Raw genomic sequence first — 21165 nt, 5'->3', positions numbered from 1 at the left:
AGCCAGACATAATTTTCTCCAACTTTTAATTTCTGTGTATTCAAATAGTTATTGCCTCTACCTCCATACACCATATTTTCTAATGAAAAGATATATAATACAATAAAACAATTAAGACTCTCTCTTAATTTATTAAGAGAAAGTTATTTTGTTGATAATTTAAAAAGAAAGTACAGGGGAAATTAAAATAAAGAGAACAGAAAATGTGAACATGGAAATAAAGTGGAAGACGAGAAATACTAAGAATGTATTGAGAATAGTCATCTGCAGAATCAAGAAGCCTCAGTGTCTTTTCTTGACTGAGATAGCTAGGTTGTTCTTTCCAGCTTTTCAGCTGAGCATGGGGAAATGCTACCTTTTTCTCTAATGATCCCCAGTGAGGTGATGGTATAGAATGTCACCACTGCCAATGCTATCTTCTTCATACTTAAAGATTAATTCAAAATATTTCTGCCAAAATAAAGAATTTTGCCCTCAACTCAAAGAGTTCATGATAATTCCTTTCTAAATATGCAAAGAATGCAGATTCTGTAATGTCACTTTAAAGCCCAGTTTTACATTATTGTATAGACTTTACTAACTTTGTAGCTTTACATATTCCCATGGTATTATTATTTTTTTAAATATTTTAACATCCTTAATTGATTCAACACACCTTTATCCCTCTTTACACTGGAAAATAGGAGAAACCAGTGAGTATCATTTGAAAGAAAGGTTCCTTTTCGGGTCTCTGGAGAAAACTCCTATTTGATTATTTAAGATCAGTTATTCATATATCTTCTAATTTTCTTACTTTACATCTTATTTTCCCATTTCAAATCACAAATTTTAAATCTGGAATAGTTATCCCAAGTCACTTGGTCCTATTTTTTTTTTAGTTTTTGCAAGGCAAGGGTGTTAAGTGGCTTGCCCAAGGCCACACAGCTAGGTAATTATTAAGTGTCTGAGGCCAGATTTGAACTCAGGTACTCCTGACTCCAGGGCCGGTGATCTATTCACTGTGCCACCTAGCAGCCCCCTGTCCAACCTATTAACAGGAATGCCCTCCACAATATTCTTAATAATTGACTATCCAGTCTTTCCCCTTTTTGTGGTGGATATTATCACGTCTTGATACAGACCAATCTAATAGCAGGTATCTGGAATTCTTAGAAAGTTAGTTCCTTACATTCAGTCTAAATTTGCTTACTGGTGATTTGTATTCACTGTTCCTGGTTGTATCCCCTGGGGTCACACAGAACAAGTTTAATCCTTCCTCCAAAGAATAGCTCTTTCAATTCTAAAATGACTGTTGCCTTTGCATCTTTCCTCTTAAATCTTAGCATCTGCTATTCCAAGGTCAAATTCAACAAGCATTTATTAAGCTCCTACCATGTGATACCATGCTAGATACTGGAGGTATAAGGTCAAAAGAAAGAATGGAACTTTAAGTTGCTTTGAATCTACTAAAATGGGGCAAAATGAAAACAATTATTCATGAGATGAAGAAATGAGAGAAGACAGATATCTGAGTTTGGGGGTAGGTATAAGGATAAGTTAGAAAGATTTACCAAAGGAATTGTCACATAAATTGACATTTAAAAGAAGATAGGGTTTCTAAGAGGAATAATCCATTAATTTTCTTTTTCAAGCAACGGGGTTAAGCGACTTGCCTAAGGTCACACAGGTAATTATTGTGTCCTTTCTCCTGACTCCAGGGCTGGTTCTGTATTCACTGTGCCACCTAGATGGTCTGGGGAACAATTTATGCAAAGGCATGCTAGTGGGAGATAGAATGAAGGTTTGTTAAATAGAAAGCAGTTCATTTTGACTAGAGTGCTCATTAGAATAGATAGAGTTCACTCTCCATTCTTGTCATCCTGTGGTGAAAACATTTTCTTTCATCAATGTCCTATATACCTTTAACAGAGCTAAAGTTGGTAAGAGATGATCAAGACAATTCCACATCATGATATTTTAAGGGACATGGATCTTTTCCTTACGGGAACATGTCATCTGGTTGCAGTCCCCAAATGCCAGATACTTACATAACCTTGGTTGCTAGCCCCCTATACACACCAACCTCCTATATCCAAAACATGCCCTTCCAGACTGGCTTCATAATAAGGAGACTATATTACCCAACTTAAAAAAAGCTGCCTGGACTGGAAACATGCCATTTGAGACTTCTAGAATCAATACAGAGTAACTTGGCAAAGGTAAGGGAAGTCATTGTTGAAGGTGGCTGGTCAAGGATTATATGGGCCTCCATCATTACCACCTCTGATTCTCTACTTACTCTTATTCTTTATCTTCTTCTCCCTTGCTTTTCACTGTAATTTCTGATAACCCCCCCTCTGCGATGGTTCAGTGTAATAATATCTGGATTTTATGTCAGAGGGCTGTAGATATCAATTTTTATCTAGAGGCAAGTTAATTTTCTCTCCTTAGATTAAGGTAGTAAAGATTTTGAACTATTTGACTTCCAAGTCAACTTTCAGTTTAAGTCACTAATCTCAGAACAATATTTCTTAGAATACATCCATTTTCTAGTACTCATTTAAATCTAATTTCTTTCTAAGGAGACCGTATTTCCCTGTTGTTATTGTTTTCTTAAGAACTAAAAAAAATTGTTTTTTAATTTATTATTATTTTTAATATTTTATTTGTTTGCCAACTTCATGCAATGGTAGTTTTTAACCAATAATTTTCTTTTGCAAGGTTTTGAATTGCACATTTTTCTACCTCCCATAATGATATAATAAATGTCAACTTTTCAAAATTGAAGATAAAAATCTTTGGTCTTCATTTAAATTCCACAGTTCCTTCTCTGAGTATTTTCTATGATAAATCTTTTCAAATTATGTTTGATTGTTGTACTCCTGAAATGAACAAGTCCATCATGGTTGATTATCACCTCATGTTATTATTTTTTTTTTTTGCAAGGCAATGGGGTTAAATGACTTGCCCAAGGTTGCACAGCTAGGCAATTATTAAGTGTCTGAGGCTGGATTTGAACTCAGGTACTCCTGAATCCAGGGCCGGTACTCTATCCACTGTGCCACCTAGCTGCCCCTTATCACCTCATGTTATTAATATGTATATTGTTCTTCTAGTTCTGCTCATTTCACTTTGCATCAATTCATTCAAGTCTTTCCAGGCTTTTCTGAAATTCCATCCCTCATGACATCTTTTAGAATAAAAGTGTTCCATCACAAACGCATATTTTTGTACATGAGGGATAAAATTTATTATATTTAATATTCTTTTGGTTTGTCTTAAATGTTGTGTTTCAAATTGTCTCTAAATAATCCACCCTTTCCCACCCACTGAGAGGGCGAGCAAAATGGCATCAACTATATGTGTGAAAATAGTAAAGAAATTATATTTCAATTTGTACTTAGTTCATCTGTTTTCTCTTTGAAGGTGGATAACATTTTTTTCATCATGTCTCCTTTGAAAATATCTTGGAATGCAGACGGCTAGGTGGCACAGTGGATAGAGCACCGGCCCTGGAGTCAGGAGTACCTGAGTTCAAATCCAGCCTCAGACACTTAATAATTATCTAGCCGTGTGGCCTTGGGCAAGCCACTTAAGCCCCATTGCCTTGCTAAAACTAAAAAAAAAAAAAAAAGTATCTTGGATCAAAATACTTATCAGAGTAGTCCAAGTCTTTCAAAATTAATGCTATTAGTATGTACAATGATTTGATTCTCACTTTACTTTGGATAAGTTCATTTAGGTCTTTTTAAATTAATTTTGAAACCACCCCCATCGTATTTTAAAGTACAACATTATTCCAATACAATAATATGTCACAACTTGCTTAGCTTGCCATTCCCCATCTAATGAAGAATTCATTAATTTCTAATTCTTTGCCAGCACCAAAAGTGTTGTCCTAATTAATTTTTGTTCTTGTAGCTTCTTTTACTATTTTCCCCCATATCTTTGAGATACACACCTAATAGCTGTTTCTGAGTCAAAGGGTATGGCCAGTTTTATAGCTCTCTGGGCTATGTATTGTTCTTTAGAATGATTGAATCAACTTAACTTCTACCTGCATTTTATTAACATTTTATTTTCCCTAGTACTTTAGAGTTATTTAAATTTTCATTTCTCTAATAAATAGTGATTTAGAACATTTTTTTCACATGATAGCTTGGATTACTTTTGAAAACTACCAATTCATATCCTTAGGTCAATTATCAATTAGGGAAATGACTCTTACTTTACAGTTTTTGACTCCATTTTTCTATATATTGGAGAAATAAGGCTATTATCATAGAAATTTATTTAAAATTGTTCTTGATATTACTTCATTGTCTATGGTAGCTTTTAGAAATAAAAGATACTTTCCCTGATTATTTTAATTATGTCTAGTATTGCTTTTGATTTGTTTGAGATTCATGATTGCTACCCTTGTCTTTTAATTTCAGCTGAAGCATAATAGATTCTACTCCAATCCTTTTAATTCTGGGTGTGTGTTTCTGTTCCAAGTGTGTCTCTTATAAGCAATATATTACTGGATTCTTGTTTCTAATCTATTCTGTTGTTTCTATTTTATGGGTAAGATCATACCCATATTCAGTTGTGATTAATTATTATGTTCCCCTCAATATTTTCTTCTGCATATCCATCTCTTTCTATCTCTTCTATTCCTCCTAACAAATCTATTCTTCTTCTGACCACTGCCTTTCTTAATCCACCCATCCCCTTTTTCATTTCTCTGTTTATATCCCATTTCCTTCCATTCCTATTTCCCCCATTTGATAATATAGATTTCTAGACCCAACTGAGCATGTATATGTTTGTAATCCTTCTCTGAACCAATTCCAATGAGTGATATTCAAGCTGTACTTGTTGCCACCCCATTTTCCCTCCTCTATATATTTTCCTAAAATTTTTTCCCATTCTACTTCTCTCGCTCCTCTTTCCTCATGTATCCTTCTTTCTCATTCCTTCACTATTTTTAAAGAGATAATTCCAACATAATCAACTCACACTCATGCCTTCTTTCGTTATAGATTTCTTTCTCGTTGTCTTACAAATGACAAAGTTCTTGTGTTACCAGCATCATTTTTCCATATTGAAATGTAAACAATTTAACTTTATTGAGTCCCTTATGAATATACTTTCAAGTTTATCTTTTTATGATTCTATATTGCATCTTAAATGTCAAATTTTTTTTATTTGACTCTGGTCTTTTCATCAGGAATGCTTGAAAGTTTTCTATTCACTAAATATTCATTTTTCCCTTGATGACTTATACTCAGTTTTGCTTAGTAAGTGATTCTTGGTTGTAATCCTGGATCTTTTGCCTTCCAGAATGTTATATTCTAAGTCTTTTACTCCTTAAAGTAGAAGCTGCTAAATCTGTGTAATCCTGACTATGACTCCATGATATTTGAATCATTTCTTTCTGGTTGCTTTCAATATATTCTAGTTCATCTGGGAACTTTAAGGTGCTACTTAAATTCTTCAGCATGCAACTGTGAATAATTTTTAAATGGTTTTCTAAACTATATTTATTTGTTTTTAAGCATATCACAAGGAAGGTGCTAAAACTGATGTAATAACACTACAGAGGAAGCATTCCAGATTTTAGGACAGATAACAGTTCAGAACCCTTCACCAGAACCACTCATTTGATCATATCTGATTAAGTGATGCACATTGTGAATGGGGTTAGTCAATGATACCAGCTTGAAGAATCTTTATTTCTTCACCAAATTCCATTGAGTTGTCTGATACCCTAAACTATTGATGAGCCATTAGACAAGGAGTATTGACATCATCTAGAATGCTCTTCAAGTAATCAATCAATTGATCAGGACAAGGCAGCAGCTGTGGGGTCTTTTCAAGCATGCCAGACAGTGTAGGCATTGAATTTTCCAGTTCACTGATTGAGAATCACTGAGAATTCTACCTCATCTCCAACTTTTAGCTTAACACCATTCAAAATTTCCTTCATATGAAAAAAAGCTTTGTGCTGTCTCCTACTTCATAGTTAATAAAGTCAAACTAACCTTTCACACATCCATGTGCTTCTCATATAGGGGTGTGATGTTGTAGACCATTTTGGGGACATACTGATCCATAACACACACAACTGGAATTGAACAATTTCCTCTTTCTGAAGGAAATTCCCTTTGTTAGCCATCCTGTCATTGCAAAATGCATAGACCCTGTTTTAGATGACCCCTTCCTCCATTATCTCAATCATGCCTTGGTATAGTTGGATTAGGTTCTTCAGTCATGCCATTAACTGAATGTTTTATTCCCCTCAGCACTAACTTTGTTGCTTTTCCCTACTTTTGACTATGTTCCCAAGTTTCAAGCTATTTAATGTCACCAGAGAACTTATATTGAAAAAAAGATTTCCCTATCATTATTGGCTGTTTTCAATAAATCCAAAATTATCCTTCAGGTTTGCCATATAATCCAAGAGCGTCTTTACTTTGGAGTTAAAAACCTAGAAATTAGAAATAAGCTGCAGTCTGCTGACTAGTCCTCTATGCTTCGTTACAGTAAATTCAACCTTATTTCCTATCTGAGGATGAAGGGATCCTTCCAGTTTTGGGGTTTGATATGCAGTGATAAGTTTCATGCCATAGTCATTGTAAACAATAATTACATCCTTTACTTTACCTTTATTTGAACTAGTGGTTTTGGGACTGAAAAAGTGCCAAGAAAATGGTGATCCAAATGGGTGTGGAATGAAACTGTACCCTTTGGAAGCTTTTAAATCCAAATAGTATGATTTCTTTGGGCAGACAGCCTATCAGGAGTCACAGTAAACTCTACCTCACCGTAAATAAAGAGCTGGTTCCCATCCAAAATTTCACTGAAGTGAAAGGGCATGCAGGTATCATGATTAACATGCTTGATTAATTCTAACCTGTCTCTTATGGCAGCAATCACACCCATTTCTCTGGTTTCATTATTACATTTAAACATATTGGTGATAATTTCTGTTGCTTATTCTGATTTGTCTTGTTGGTCTGTCAAAATATTAGAACTAACATTGTCACCTTTCAGGAGAGTAACCTTGGATTTTGTATATTTTTCTCCAAAAGGAATTCCTTTAGGAATAACAAAATCTACTTTGATGTGACCATGTAATGAGTCATTCTGCTTTTAATTAGGTACTTTTGAAATAACTTTGCTTATAGTTCCATCAAAATATTTCATGCTGATGTGTTCAAAAATAACTGTTCCTTGAGGCAGTAGTCTTATATCTGTTTCTGTCTTTACCTTCTCTGACTCTGATTGTTAATTCCATATCATCTCAGGCTGTAAGGCTTCTGGGCCACCATTACATTCACTATAGTGAGAGAATATCTCTTTTACAACATTACCCCTTACAATAAAGTCAAATGCTTCCTTCATGGCACAAACTACTCCCCGACAGCAAGCTTGCTTCTTTTTCAACTTATGAGCACTTATAGAACCAGTGTGTTTGTGTCAATTATAAAATTTATCTTATCTCCAGTTTCTAGCTGACATTCCTTTCTACATCTCCAGGAGTCTAAGTCAGATAAAACACTTCTTGTCCATTAATTTGTTCCTTGGGGAGGAATTCTGGTTTAATCTTCACCAATTTAATAGCAATAGCCTTTCCATTCAGCCAGTCAGATGATACTTCAAATTTAACATCATCTTCTACTTTTAGCTGCTGCAGGCTGCCATTGTACTGTGAACAGTAGAAGAAGTGTCTGGCTTGACATTATGAATGCTGAATAAATCCACAAGAGGTCAGCAACTTTTCAATAGCTCCAGTTTCACCCAGCTGCCAAAGTACCATTGTGGGACCAGTTGTGTCCATTGTTGTGGAGAAGCGTTGGATCAAAGCTCATTTTGCAGTAATAATCCAATATTGTACCTTCAGTAGTATTTGTTGATTCTTCTTTTTCAGCTCATAATTCAAAGGATGAAAATTTATGGTATATGCTATATAAACATATGTTATAATACTATTAATATATAAATATAATAATATGTTAACAAAAATATGTTAATATTAAAGTGAGAGGAAATTATCTATCCAGGTAGTAGAGATTTGACTTCTGCAGTATCAGAAAATTAATCTCACAGTACAGCACTGAAGAAAATAAAGACGACAAGCAGCTTTAGGAAGAGTTTTTGTGAAGCTGTTAAGAAGGCACAGACTTCTTGTTTCAGATCAGGTGTTGTGTCTTCATCTCTACTCATCTCTGGTCTTGTTGGTTGTAATAAACAACATGTGTTCCATGTGTGATCTCAACTTAAAACAGTTTCAGGTGGTAAAGTCTGTTCCACTACACTTCATACCCAATAGCTCAATGCCCACTTTCTGGCACCTCCATAAGTTGAATAGCCCAGTACAAAGGAATAAACCTAAATAATTTCTTTAAAAGTGTTTAGGTGCTCCCTCTCTCTCTCTCCCCTGAACCCCTCTCTCTCAGATTATAGAATATCTCTCCATCTGTGTTCCAAGTAAATTATTTTTCAAATGAGATATTTCATTTTTTTTCATTATTTTGATTTTGCTTCCTTGAAATCTCATCAATTATCAACATCATGTAAAAATCATCAAAATCATTAGCTTCCCAGTACAAAATGCTAATTTTAAGTAATTATTTCTTTTATGAACTTTTATAACTCTTTTCCCCCAATGTGGTCAATTCTGCTTTTAAGGTGTTATTTCCTTCATGTTTTTTTGTGTCTCTTTTACCAAACTATTAATCTTCTTTTCATCATTTTATTACAAAACTCTTATTTCTTTTCCCATTTTTCCTCTATTACTCAAATTTCTTCTTTAGCTATTTTAGAAATTTTTACGTGACTTGGGGTTTTTTTGAGATTCTTCATGGAGGTTTTCTTTTTTTTGAGGCCCTTCATAGAGGTTTTTACATTGCTTTTTTAAAAAATTATTCTTTGTTTTTTCCTGCCACCATAGTAATTTTTAATAGTCAAATTATTTGTTGTTATTGTCATTTATTTTATGAAACCTATTTCTTGACTGAATATCATCTTAAATGTTAAAATTGTACTCTGCTTTGGGCTGGGTAAGCACTATGCCAAGATGCAAACTTTCTCATGATGTTTTCAAAAAAGTTAGTTCTGAGTGGGGGAGGTCTGAAAGTTCAAGTTGGTATGATCTGGTGAGAGATGTGGGTATTGCTTTCCTCATCTACAATATGATCTTTACTCCGCTCCCCTATAGACACAAATCTTGACACTCCTTTTGGTCCTGAAACTGAGGGTTCTTATTTTCCAGTAGTCACAAGCTTTCCTGCTTTTCTGTGACACTGCTCCTTTATGACCAGCCATGGGCACTCCTCTCCACCCTGAACCTATGATGCCCAAACTCTAAATGGGTATCAGAGTTGCCAATCATCCCAGTTGAAGTACCCACAGAGTCCCCTATAATCTGTTTCTGAGCAGTCATCAGACTCCCCCTTTATCATCATATCTGGGCTAAGGGCTCCTGAAGCTGCTGTTGCTGTCCCAGTTACCTCCAAGGGTCACCAGAGTTGCTGCTCCAACACTCTGTCCTAACTCCCACCCTGGTTTCTCAGATCTCTCCTGCAACCTCCTAAATTGTCATAGACTTGGAAAATGTTGACTCTGCCACTATAAAATTTAATTTTAGACATTGTTTTATAGTTATTTGGAGGGAAAAGTTGAGAGCATTGATCTGAGTTTCTGTCTGTACCTTGTCCTCTTGGATTTGCCCCCAAGTCCATATCTCTTATTATTCTTTCTACCTATGAGTTTTTATATTATACTCTCTGGTAAGGGGACCAGGTTCCAAAGTTACTCTCCATTATCACATTCAGAAATTCCATTTTCTCCTTTAAAGTTATTCCATGGGGGGGGGAATCCTCCTTGCCATTTATCTATTTTCAGGTCATTTTTTCCTTTTCCTTAGTTAATTATATATTGACTTTTCATCTTCTTCACTCCACCACCTGCATCCTTCAAGCTTACACAGCTCCTCAATTCCTTCATCTTCTATGACCTTTAAGGCCATCATCAGCTGATCTTATATTGTGCCAGATGCCAGAATTCCTGACTCTTCTAATCTCTGACCAGAGAATAATATGAAGAGATTCAAATGCTATATTCTAATCAATATGCTTAATTTAATTATTTATGCTGCCAAAAAGTCATTATGAGGATGCAAAAGGAATGAAATATATCCCAAAAGTTCAGTTCCAGGATAATTTAATACCACCCCCCTACATGTAAGGTTGTAACATGCAAATATTCTAAATTTTGCAGAATGAGCTTCAAGTCAATACATTTTATTAGTAGGGAAATCTCTTCGGTCATATAAAACTCATTTATGGTCTTGGGATGGATGATTGAGAATGTGAAAATTTTCTCATTTCTTAAAATTCAGAATTATGTCCTATGAAGTGAAATGTTGACTGATTCCCCTCAGTTTGATGACCATGTGAGTATGGGCAATATGCTGACAGACACAAACTATTCACATATCTAAATGGAGCAGCTGTTGTCAAGCACCCATGCATGACTGCTCATCAGTATCATTCAAATAAGGGGCAAAGACCTGAACTTGGATTCAGAGGGCCTGTGTTTAGAATTTGGTTCTGCTCTTTGCCCTCCCTGTGACCTAGGGTGAGATATTTAGTCTCCCTGATCCTCAGTTTCTTCATCTGTTAAATGAGGAATTTGGACTAAATCCCTGTGGTCCCTTTCAACTCAAAATCCTATGACTCTATAATATTTCAGAAGAAGAAAATAAGCAGAGAAAAGGCTAGAATGTAAATTCAGGGACCATTAGATGTGGATCATTTTTCCTCCATAGAAATTGAAGATTAAAGTATCAAATAAGAAGTATTTTGACAAATTGCTGCTTTTTTAAAATCAATTTTCCATTAATCAAAAGGCATTTACTAAATGCCTACTATATGTTGCTAGGAACAGTGGATAGAGCACTGATCTGGAGTCAAGATCTTATTTCAAATCCTTCTTTGGACACTTACTAGTTATGTGATCCTGGGAAATCACTTTCCCTTTTTTGCCTCAAGTTTTTCAACTCTAAAATGAGCTGGAGAAGAAAATGGCAAACCACTCCAGTATCTTTGCCAAGAAAAACACAAATGGGGTCACAAGTCAGACATAACTGAATAACAACTGAGCAACAATAATGGTTTAGGTACTAAGGATACAAATGTAAAGACTAAACCAATTTCCACTCTCAATGAGTTTATATTTAATGAAGGATATAACATACATAACAAGGTTTAAATAAAGCAAACATAAAGAGAATAAATACAAATAATTACAAATATTTAAATGAGGAGAGCTAACAGTTGTAGGGAACAGGAAAGAATTCATTTAGATGATAATCCTCTACTTGTTTTAAAGGAAAAGAATATTCTTTAAGTAGAAGTAAAGAAATAATATGATTCAGGCACAGGGGAGGGAATGGGAGCAGCATAGTGGCTAAAGTCAGATGACAGATGGAGTAGCTGATATCTGAGGAATGATGAAGGTCAATTAGGCTGAATCAGAATAAGGAAAGGGGAGTAATTGACAATGAGATTGGAAAAAGACTGAAAGAACTGAAAGCATTATATTATTGCTTAAAGCAATAGGGAGTACTGGAGTTTATTGAGTAGGGTATTGACACAGTGAGATCTGTAATTAAGGAAAATAACTTCACAAATGTGAAAGGAGGTTAGGCTTGGGAAAAGACATGAGACCAGGAAAACAGTTAAAGACAACTGCAATAATCTCGGAGAGAGGTGAGGAAGGCATGAATTAAACTGATGACTGTGAAAGTGAAGAAGAATTGAATGCAAGATATCATATAAAGATAAAAATATCAAATTGGGCTAGTTGGACATGTGGGATAAGGGTGAACATGGGGCCAAGGATAATACCAAGGTCATAAATCTGAGATACTAGATTGATTAAACCTTTGACAGAAATGGAATAGTCTGGACAGGGAATGAGTTTGGGAGAAAGATGAGAGCTCTATTCTTTGTTGAATTGGAGATAGGGCTGGAACATTCAATTTAAAATACTCAATAGGTAATTTAGGATAAAAGTTCATGAGAGATACTAGGGCTTAATTAACATAAAGATGTGAATCAAACATGTACAGATAAATCCAAGTGGCCTGATAAAGTTATGTGACCTGGTAAAGTTTTTGAAAGACTATGTGGAGAAAGAAGAGAAAAGTGCCCAAGGGTCTTGGGGAACACCTCCAGTCTTTTTCATATCCTCATGGTTTGTGTTTCATATATGAAACATAGTGAACCATCTATATTCCCCAGAATAACCATCTCACCCTCCCTAATGCTAGACTCTACAATTGGTTCCCTGACATAAAGGAAACCAAAGTAGAAACATATTGATTTCTCTATAACAAGCATCCTCTGTTTCCAGAGGAGGAAATGCAATATTTGGTGCTAGAGAAGGAAATAAATGTAAATAGGGAAATGTAGATTTCTATACAGCTAATGATTTTCTTTTGTGACACAGAATCAATCTTTGGACAAAGTATGCCTTCTGACCCTAACTCACCTTGCTGTGATTGGACATTACCCAAGGGAGAGCTGAAAAATCAATCCATTTTTCACCAAAGTGTCACAGTGAATAAGACCATAGCTAAAGTCAGGTATTAAGTTCTCTCATGGGGATGCTATTGGAGGGTTACATTTGGGGTCTGACAAAGAAATACTACTTAGGAAGGCTAAGCTTCTCTACACCTGACTGTGATTCCCCCTTTATTGCACTTAAGTGATGAAAATGGATAAGACATTTGACAGTAGAAAAGATTCTTAATCCACTATCTGACAGCTAGATTGCATCTAAATGCCAGAGTTCAACAAAGACATCTCAGAAATACAAAAGTGTAATCCAAAACGTAATATCAACTTGTGCAGTATGATGCAAAAGGAGAAAACACCATGGGAAAGGCATCCTTGAAAATAAAATTCCAAGTGCCTTGTTGCCATTTAAACCCGTTAACAGTTCCCAACTGCCTCTATAATAAAGTTTATATTCTGCAACTTGACATTCAATGTCCCCCACAATATGATCCCTACCTATTTCTTCAATTTATTCTCCCATTTTTCCTCTAAGTGAATCCTATGCTCCATTCACATGGGTCCATTAATAAGTAGGGATCTTTGGATAAAGGGTGAGAAGTTCCAGAGTTCATCCAACCTACTCAACAACGAAGAAAGTGAGGCAGAGAGGGGAAGTGACTTCCCATGTCCTCAGCCCACCACTAACACCAGAAGGCTACATCCCAAACTGTCCTCTGTCTTGATGATCTCTCCTCATGCACTTCCTGGTTATACCTCACTCAAGGGAGTAAGTAGTAATGATGCTTTAGGCTCAAGTCTTCACACTTGAAATCAAATTCTTTAAACTGAAGTTACATTTTGCTTCCTATGCACTGCTTCCAAAAACATTCTGTGCAAGTATTCACATACCTTCACTTTTGCTCTCTTCCCTATACTGCCTTCTCCTTATGTTTCTATGACTTAAATATTTCTCATTTTTTGGCGGGGGGAGTAAATTTGTGATTATATTTGTATGGGGAAGCCCCTATTGAAGAAGTCTCTCCATCTGAGCAGGTTGTCACCTGTTTTGCAATTTACAATATTAAGAGAGTTTGTTGAAATAAAGTTCAGTGAATCACACAAAGTCATAGTAATTTAACAGAAGCAGGACTTCTACTCAGGACTTCTTGACTGTGAAACTTGCTTTTGATCTATGATGCTGCATGACTTCTCTAAATTTCTACCTTTCTAAAGACACAGCTTGAACTCCTCCTTGAAGCCTACTTCATCCTAGCAGAATTTACTCCTTCCCCAAAATACAATTGGTCTTACAAAAACTCTAATCTACTACCAGGTTGCTAAGCACTGATCTCCACATTGCTTTTATGCTACAACTTGGTTCACACCAGTAAAATAATGAACCTCTTAAAAAAATATCATTATTCAAATTAGCATTACATATTTCCATTGGACTGGAATCATTTACTTTATTTGACATAATTATACTTTGAATAATATGAATTCAAATGCATGAGAGATCACTTCAGGGGATTCGCAAATGGGACCTATCTGTGTTTATTATTTTCAAGTTCCTAGATTCCCTCAAAAACAGAAAGTTACTTTCTAAACTGACCTCTTCCATGGTGATTTTTCTTTCCTTATGACTTATTATACCTTTCGCTCAGGACTTGGGTTCCACCATAAATTTAATTATGAATAATAATATCCTGTGTGCATATATTTGTGTCTTATGCTTATGTGAATACACATGGCCTTATAACAGGAGTGTGGGGGAGAAAGGGCCCCTGGGAGTTTTGTCTATTCCCATCATTTTAAATAAAATAAAATAAAAATAGTTCTCCAGTCTATGACTGATATTCTTCTGATCTGAGCTTACTTTCTTCCTCAATCATGACTAAGTTGTACACAACATCAGATGAGACTAGAGATGCTGCTTCTGGTTATGGCTTTTCTTAAAACAGCTGTGCAACTTTGGACCTATCACTCCCTCTCCTTGTTCTATTTCCTCATCTATGAAATAAAGGGGTTAGAATAAAGCAGAATAAACTCAATTAAAATTGTTAAATATAGAGTTATCTAGTATCTACAAGACACAAGAATGCATTGCTTCCAGGATCTCCCCTGTTCTAATGTATATATAATGTAATTCTTGGTTCTGATGTGGGTATTTTAATTTGCTAAAAAAATGGGGGGGGAGAAACTTGTGAGAGAAGACAGTTAGAAAAGCAGCTTGAGGCAGTTCATAGAACATGAGAGAAAACAGGTCCTCAAATAAATGTTCAAAATGCCCTGTTTGAAAGCAGCTCAAAGGAAAAAGAAAAGCCTGAAATCAAAATAACTCAATGATGTTGGCTTTCAGCAGAAAATTTGAAAAAAATTCTTGAGAATTTTTAAAATTTAATACTGGGATCTCTGCATTGAATGTTTTGGGATGATGGTATCATTGCAGAAAATCATTTGTGTTATACTTGGAAGAATGTGAATGGGACAAAAATGAGAGTCGCTGGATACATCGCTTTGAAATGAGAGTCAATAAGAACTAGAAAGCAAAAGGTGAAAGAGAATATTAACAACAGGTAACACTTTGATAGCACTTTTAAGGTTTACAAAGTGCTTTACACATCTTTCCTCACAACATCCCCACAAACAAGTATTATTAGTACCTCCTACTTTACAGATGAGGAAATTGAGACCTAGAAAAATTAAGGGATTTTCCCAGGATAACTTGCTAGTAAAGCACCTGATACAGGATTTGAATTCAGATCACCATAATACCAAGTCCATTGGCCACTTTGAAACCAACGGGAAAAGAGAAGCCGACAGAAACTTCAGACAGAAGAAGCCCAGTAACCTCGATAAGAGGAGAGGAGGACGCAATGCAAGAGAAGAGTATCATCATATCTGAGAGCTGAAAAAAAGACCTTAGAGCTTATACAGCTCCCCTGTTGTGCTGAAATACAAGAAACAGCTTTTGCCACTGGAAGCAGAATGGAGAAAAGCTTCAGTGCTATAAGTTATTTGGAAACAAGGTAGATTTTTCTGCTATGGATGAAAAGGTAGATGGCCTCATCTGCCTTTCTCTGTAGTGATGTCTATATCTTTAAAGCTAACTTCAGTCAGATAGGATCTGCAGCTGTTCTGGGAGTTCATTTGATTGAAAGAAAGCTCTGATACTGATTGGAGGAAAGCAGAATCATTTGTGGTTGAAAGATCTGGCTGTATTTGCCAGCCTTTCACTTAACATCATCCAGAGCTTGACAGAAGGGAAAGAAACCCTTGAAAGACTTCCTGTACTGTCCTCTACTGCTCTACCTGGACTACAGAGAGAAACTCTCCAGGAGAGTGGAAAACACAAGAACAGTGGAAAACCAAACAAATGTTGCATAGTGAAGAACTGTTGTGACCAAGGGTATCAGAGTCTATAGGTCATTCATGCATTGTCCCAGGCACATGGCTTTCCTTACTCATATGCTGTACTTCCTATAATTATTCTGTACTTCTTTATTTCAAATGGTTTAACCCCAAATTTCCAAAGGCCCCTATCATCTCTTACCTCTTATATGGCTGCTCATGAACATATATGTGTGTGTGTGTGTGTGTGTGTGTGTGTGAGAGAGAGAGAGAGAGAGAGAAAGGGTTAATATATTGACTTATATTTTAATTATATCTTTCTTATTAAAACATTACATGTCTTAATTTAGTTTTATTGTATATTAAATGTTTAGTGTTTAAGAATCACAATTTCCTTGTTCATAAATGAGAAACAGACCGATGGGGATTTAGAATCTACAGTGATAAGGAGAAGAGGTAAATCCCTCCCATACTAGAGATATAATTAATATTTTGAGGATGACTTGAAGTAGTATAGTTCCTCCTTTATGGTGGGGGTGAGGGAGAGTGCCCCACCAGTGAATTTTAAGGTGAATGAGCTAACATGGAGGAACAGTATAATATCAGTGCCACAACAATACTCCATTAAAAAGTGAGCCATTTTGCTTTTATATCACCTATCAACATTCTGGAGGCTGCTGAAAGTTAACTAAGAAGAACAAGAAAACTACAATTGAATCATGTAATATTTCAAACTGAGATCAATATCCAATGGGAAAAATATTATGTTTATTTATAAATTCAAGATGTGCAAATAAATTAGAGCCCAACCAGGCTTCTTTTGTTAATATGCAGAGAGCTATATGATCTGTTCCTTTCCTGGGCAAAGCAAAGTGATGTGTTTTTTCAGAAATGACAGAGATCTGCAAAGTCTGAGATTTTCAGACTTTTCCAGTTCTTCTTTGAATGGGTCCTGAAAGATTTTTACCTCCCAATATTGCAGGTGGCAGTGCAGTAAGATTTAGAGCTGTTTTTTTAAATTCTCGACCTCTTTTTTTAGAATTACCTAAATTACCTAAATCTTGACTTTCCCAGGGAGAATTTTCACTCCTAACTGATGGTGACTAAACAAATCCTCATTTCTACCAATTAAACTGTAAAAAGGTAGCATACATTCATTCAGGAAAATAGTCAATATGTAGGGTTTCTTATCTATCCACAACAAAGTTCTCCTTTGAAGTAAAAGATTCTGGGAAGCAGGAAACAATAACTATCTTTATTCTGTTTCTTTACCCTTGTCTTTGAGGATGCAATTTTAGTATTACTCAAATATACAAATCTCACATTTGTATCTGACTTTACCTCTTTCAATGAATATAATTTTCAAAATCTGAGAAGGAATGCTGTCAGACTTAGGATGCTGGTTGGAGTCCAGTAAGGTTAAATCACTGCTTTTACATTGTGAATATATGCATGCAATATCTCTTAAGTATGAGCAAGAAATACTGTATGTATTTAATATAAAGACCCTAAATTATAAGGGATTATTTTGAGGTTGCATTTGCAAAGGTGTGATGTTGTCCATTGTAGGCTTTAAGTCTATCCTCGAGAATAGAAGGAAGCTTTGGGTTCCAGTCCTACGTCCTCAGCTAGAGTAGTTAGATGGGGCAGTGGATAGAGTGCTGGACCTGGAGTTGGCTTTCTGAATTCAAATATGTCTTTAGACACTTGTTGTCTGACCTAGGGCAAGTCAGTCAATCTTGTTTGCTGCATTCCTCATCTATAAAATGAGCTGGGGAAGGAAATGGCAAACTATTCCCATATCTTTGTCAAGAAAACCCCAAATAGGGGTTTTCAACATAATCATAACCATGCTTGCATGAATCCAAGTAGCTGAACGGAAGTTTCCTCCCTAAGTGACTTGAAGTCTCCTAGAACTTTTCACACACTTTACAGCTTAACTGCAACTCCATCATACTATATCTCTGTCTAATACCTTTTCTTAAGTCTATAATGCCCAGAGTCTACCTTGAAGGAAAAAATTATTTTTCTTAACATTCCTATCACTCCTACATCTTTCTCTTTCCCTCGGAGATTCTCTTTTCCTCTTGCTTTCCTTTCCCCCTTCTTGTTTTTCTCTGCATTTCTACTCTTCTTTACTCTTCTTTGTTCTTTTTTTTCCCTTTCCAGCATCACTTTCCAACTCTCCTCCATTTTCCAATTCAACCATTCCCTCTCCTTCTCTTCCTTGATATTTAAGTACAAGAGTTTAAACTGCTTTCAGGACCAAAGAATTTCAGAGAAACAACTTTGTCCAGGAAAATAATTTTTTCCCTCTTGTCTGACCTTAGGAAAGTCACTTAACCTCTCCATGCCCCAGTTAATTGAAGATTAAATTGCCACATTGGATATTGGAATTTTATCATCAGGAATATATCCTATATTTTTATCCCTATATTGCTACATATAATCCTTATATTAATATATCTCTATACCATTGAAATCACAGGTCCAGTCACTTTTCCTTGTTCTTCTCAGAAGGAAAAATTTTAATCTCAATAAACCTAGGAATTTTGTGCTAACTCTTGAGATATCTCTACTATCAGCTGCCATCACATATACATACATACATATATACATACATATATACATATATATATATATGTGTGTGTGTTGTGGGTGTATGACTCTATGTGTGCATGTATGTATGCATATATTTATATGTATGTGAGCATACATATTATATACAGTAGAAATATTTTACATTTTGCAAGTGAGAAAACTAAGCCCCAGGGAAGGTAAGTGGCTTGCTCAGAGGACTACAGCTACTAAATGATGGGCTAACTATGAAACCAGCTCTTTTTCCCTAGTGCTCAGCATCTGTTCATGTTTGGAAGATTGTATTTATCTGCATGTGAGTTACAGGAATAATTGGTTTTAAAAAAATGAGAGTAGTTAGAAAAGATTGCAGATCTTCTATTTTGCAAAGTGTGGCACAGAGAATAAAAGTTTATTAAAAATAAACAATACTCGACACAACATGTATATCTCATTAAACCCAGCCATATTTTTGATTAGGGCAATACAAGACAAGACTACTTCAAATGAGATTTGACAGCAGGTAAATTACACAGCCTAAGAGTTTAAGTTGATCTACAGAACACAAATGTCTTGATTATAAAAAGGATTTGTGTGATGGAAAATATATTCATTCATTAACGAAAGAGAAAGATAAACCAAAAACATCACATTGCACCATGGTTTTAAGTAGCCTACCTACCAGCATAATATTGGCAGTAAGTCTTGCATAAAATACTGTAAAAGCCTATTAAGCCAATATCAGTTTATTCAAAATAATACATAATTCAAACAATTCTTCTTTTTCAGCTAAATCAATACACTATTGTCATAGAAAAAGAGAGAGAACTTTTTGGAAAGAGGAGATCATAGAGATTATAGGATTTAGAGCTAAAATATACCATGCAAGGCATATGTAACATATGTATTTGACAAGTAACAAAACTTTAGTAAAGAGAGTTTGAGTGACTTGCCCAAGATCAATCATATAATTAATACTGGGACCACAAATTCAAGATTTCCACTAATTTCTCTGTTCCATGCTGAATTCATCCATTCATTTTACTGAGAAGAAAAATGAGACCTTCAGAGTCACGATTTTTAATAATTTCTATTCCTAAGCAATCTTACCTAGTCTAATACTTCGATTATCATCTCTATGGAAAACATCTCAAATCTCAATTTTCAATCCAGATTTCTCCACTGTGCTACAATTCTACATTTTCAAGTGCCTTATGGATGTCTCCACTTGATTGTCTCATCTGTAACACAAACTTGGCAAAAATAAAACTAAATGTACCATTCTACCCAAAAAAGTCTTCAGTTACTAACATCATTACAAGTCAAATAATGCATTCACCAGGGGTTATTCAAAGTCTTCCATCCTTTAGTGCTTGTTTGCCTCTCTTTTCTTTTCCTAATGATCCTTTTCATAAACTTTACATGATAGCCCCAGTGGGAAGGCCACACAACTTTCTCCCAGTGCTCTCCTGTCTCAATGCCTATTGTCATTCCATCTCCCTCCCATTCCTATATTGTAGTTTTGATTCATTGCTCTCTACCTATTCAAAATCTCTTGCATTTTGCTCTAATTAAGGTGCTATCTCTGTAAATTTTCCTATTACATTCCATAAAAGTGATTCCTCTTTTCTCTATTCTCCTTGATCATTCCCTTTGCATTTATTCACTTATAGCTATTAATGGACATGTTTAGCTACTTACTAAATTCTGTTCCCATGAGAGACCTCTCCTAGGTCCTATAACAAGTCCCAGTGCTTTTTGTATTATTGGAGCTCACTAATTACTAGTTCTAAGTAAACTTGACTCCAAACATTACAAAGTCCTATTTTAGGAAAATGGAAGAAACCTATTCCAAATAAAATCCTGTTCTGTCTGCATTTCTTCACCAGAGTTGGATTTTTAAGGATGAGATTTTGAGTAACTAGAAAAGACGATTGGGCATTGGTCGATTTTTGGCATGGAAGTTACTCCTTATTTCTCATCAACTATACTACTTTTGATTTTTTTTTTAAATTTCTCCAGTATACTGATGCATTGAGTAACCTTTCCCTACCTTCCAATTTTCACTTTCCTTTTTCGTGGTGTCTTCCTCCATTAGATTGCAAGTTATTTGAGATCACTAGGTTTTTTTAAAGTTGTATTTGTATCCCCAGGTTTAAACATGGTACCCCAAATATAATAGGTGATTCAATGCTTATTTGTTGATTATTGATTGATGGAAATAGAATGAATATAGAGACTGAGACAGGAAAAGAGAGGCAATATTTTGTAGATACAGATGACCAACAAGACAGGGAAATACTAGGAGATATCAAGAGATCAGTACAAGATGGTTAGATCAATTTAGATACTTGTAGATTGACTTATGTGTCCTTCTTTCTGAATTAGCACCTGACAGAATTAGTTATTTATCAGGTATAGCAAGCTGAGTGAATCATGTTGTCCTATCTTGAGAAAAGGTATGTAATCTACTCTAAATAAATCAAGCCTCCCTCACAACTCTCCAACAACAGATCTAGTGCAATAAATAAATAAATATAGTTTATTGACAATCTTCCATAGCACTTAACAAAAACAATTAGTCAAAAAATCCACAAAAAATAACAACAGAGAAGGAAGAATCTATCTTTAAGCAAAGATGGCACAGGAAATTATTCAATAACCTTCTAAGGAAGCACTACATTTGTGTTTCTGCCAGTATAAAATT

The 21165-nt window shown here is 35.3% G+C and overlaps 1 protein-coding gene and 1 pseudogene across 1 annotated transcript in view; both read right to left on the bottom strand.

Annotated features, from left to right (window-relative positions):
- Positions 1 to 21165, bottom strand: part of CDH13 (cadherin 13) — a 1354681-nt gene that overhangs the window by 575835 nt on the left and 757681 nt on the right. The gene's annotated exons all lie outside the window — the stretch shown is intronic.
- Positions 3530 to 10716, bottom strand: LOC141504626 (cold shock domain-containing protein E1 pseudogene; annotated as a pseudogene).

The sequence above is a fragment of the Macrotis lagotis genome, chromosome 1 (assembly GCF_037893015.1).
Source record: "Macrotis lagotis isolate mMagLag1 chromosome 1, bilby.v1.9.chrom.fasta, whole genome shotgun sequence".
Lineage (NCBI taxonomy): Eukaryota > Metazoa > Chordata > Mammalia > Peramelemorphia > Peramelidae > Macrotis > Macrotis lagotis.
Note: the sequence above shows the minus strand (reverse complement) of the source record. Positions and strands in the feature narration are given on the sequence as shown.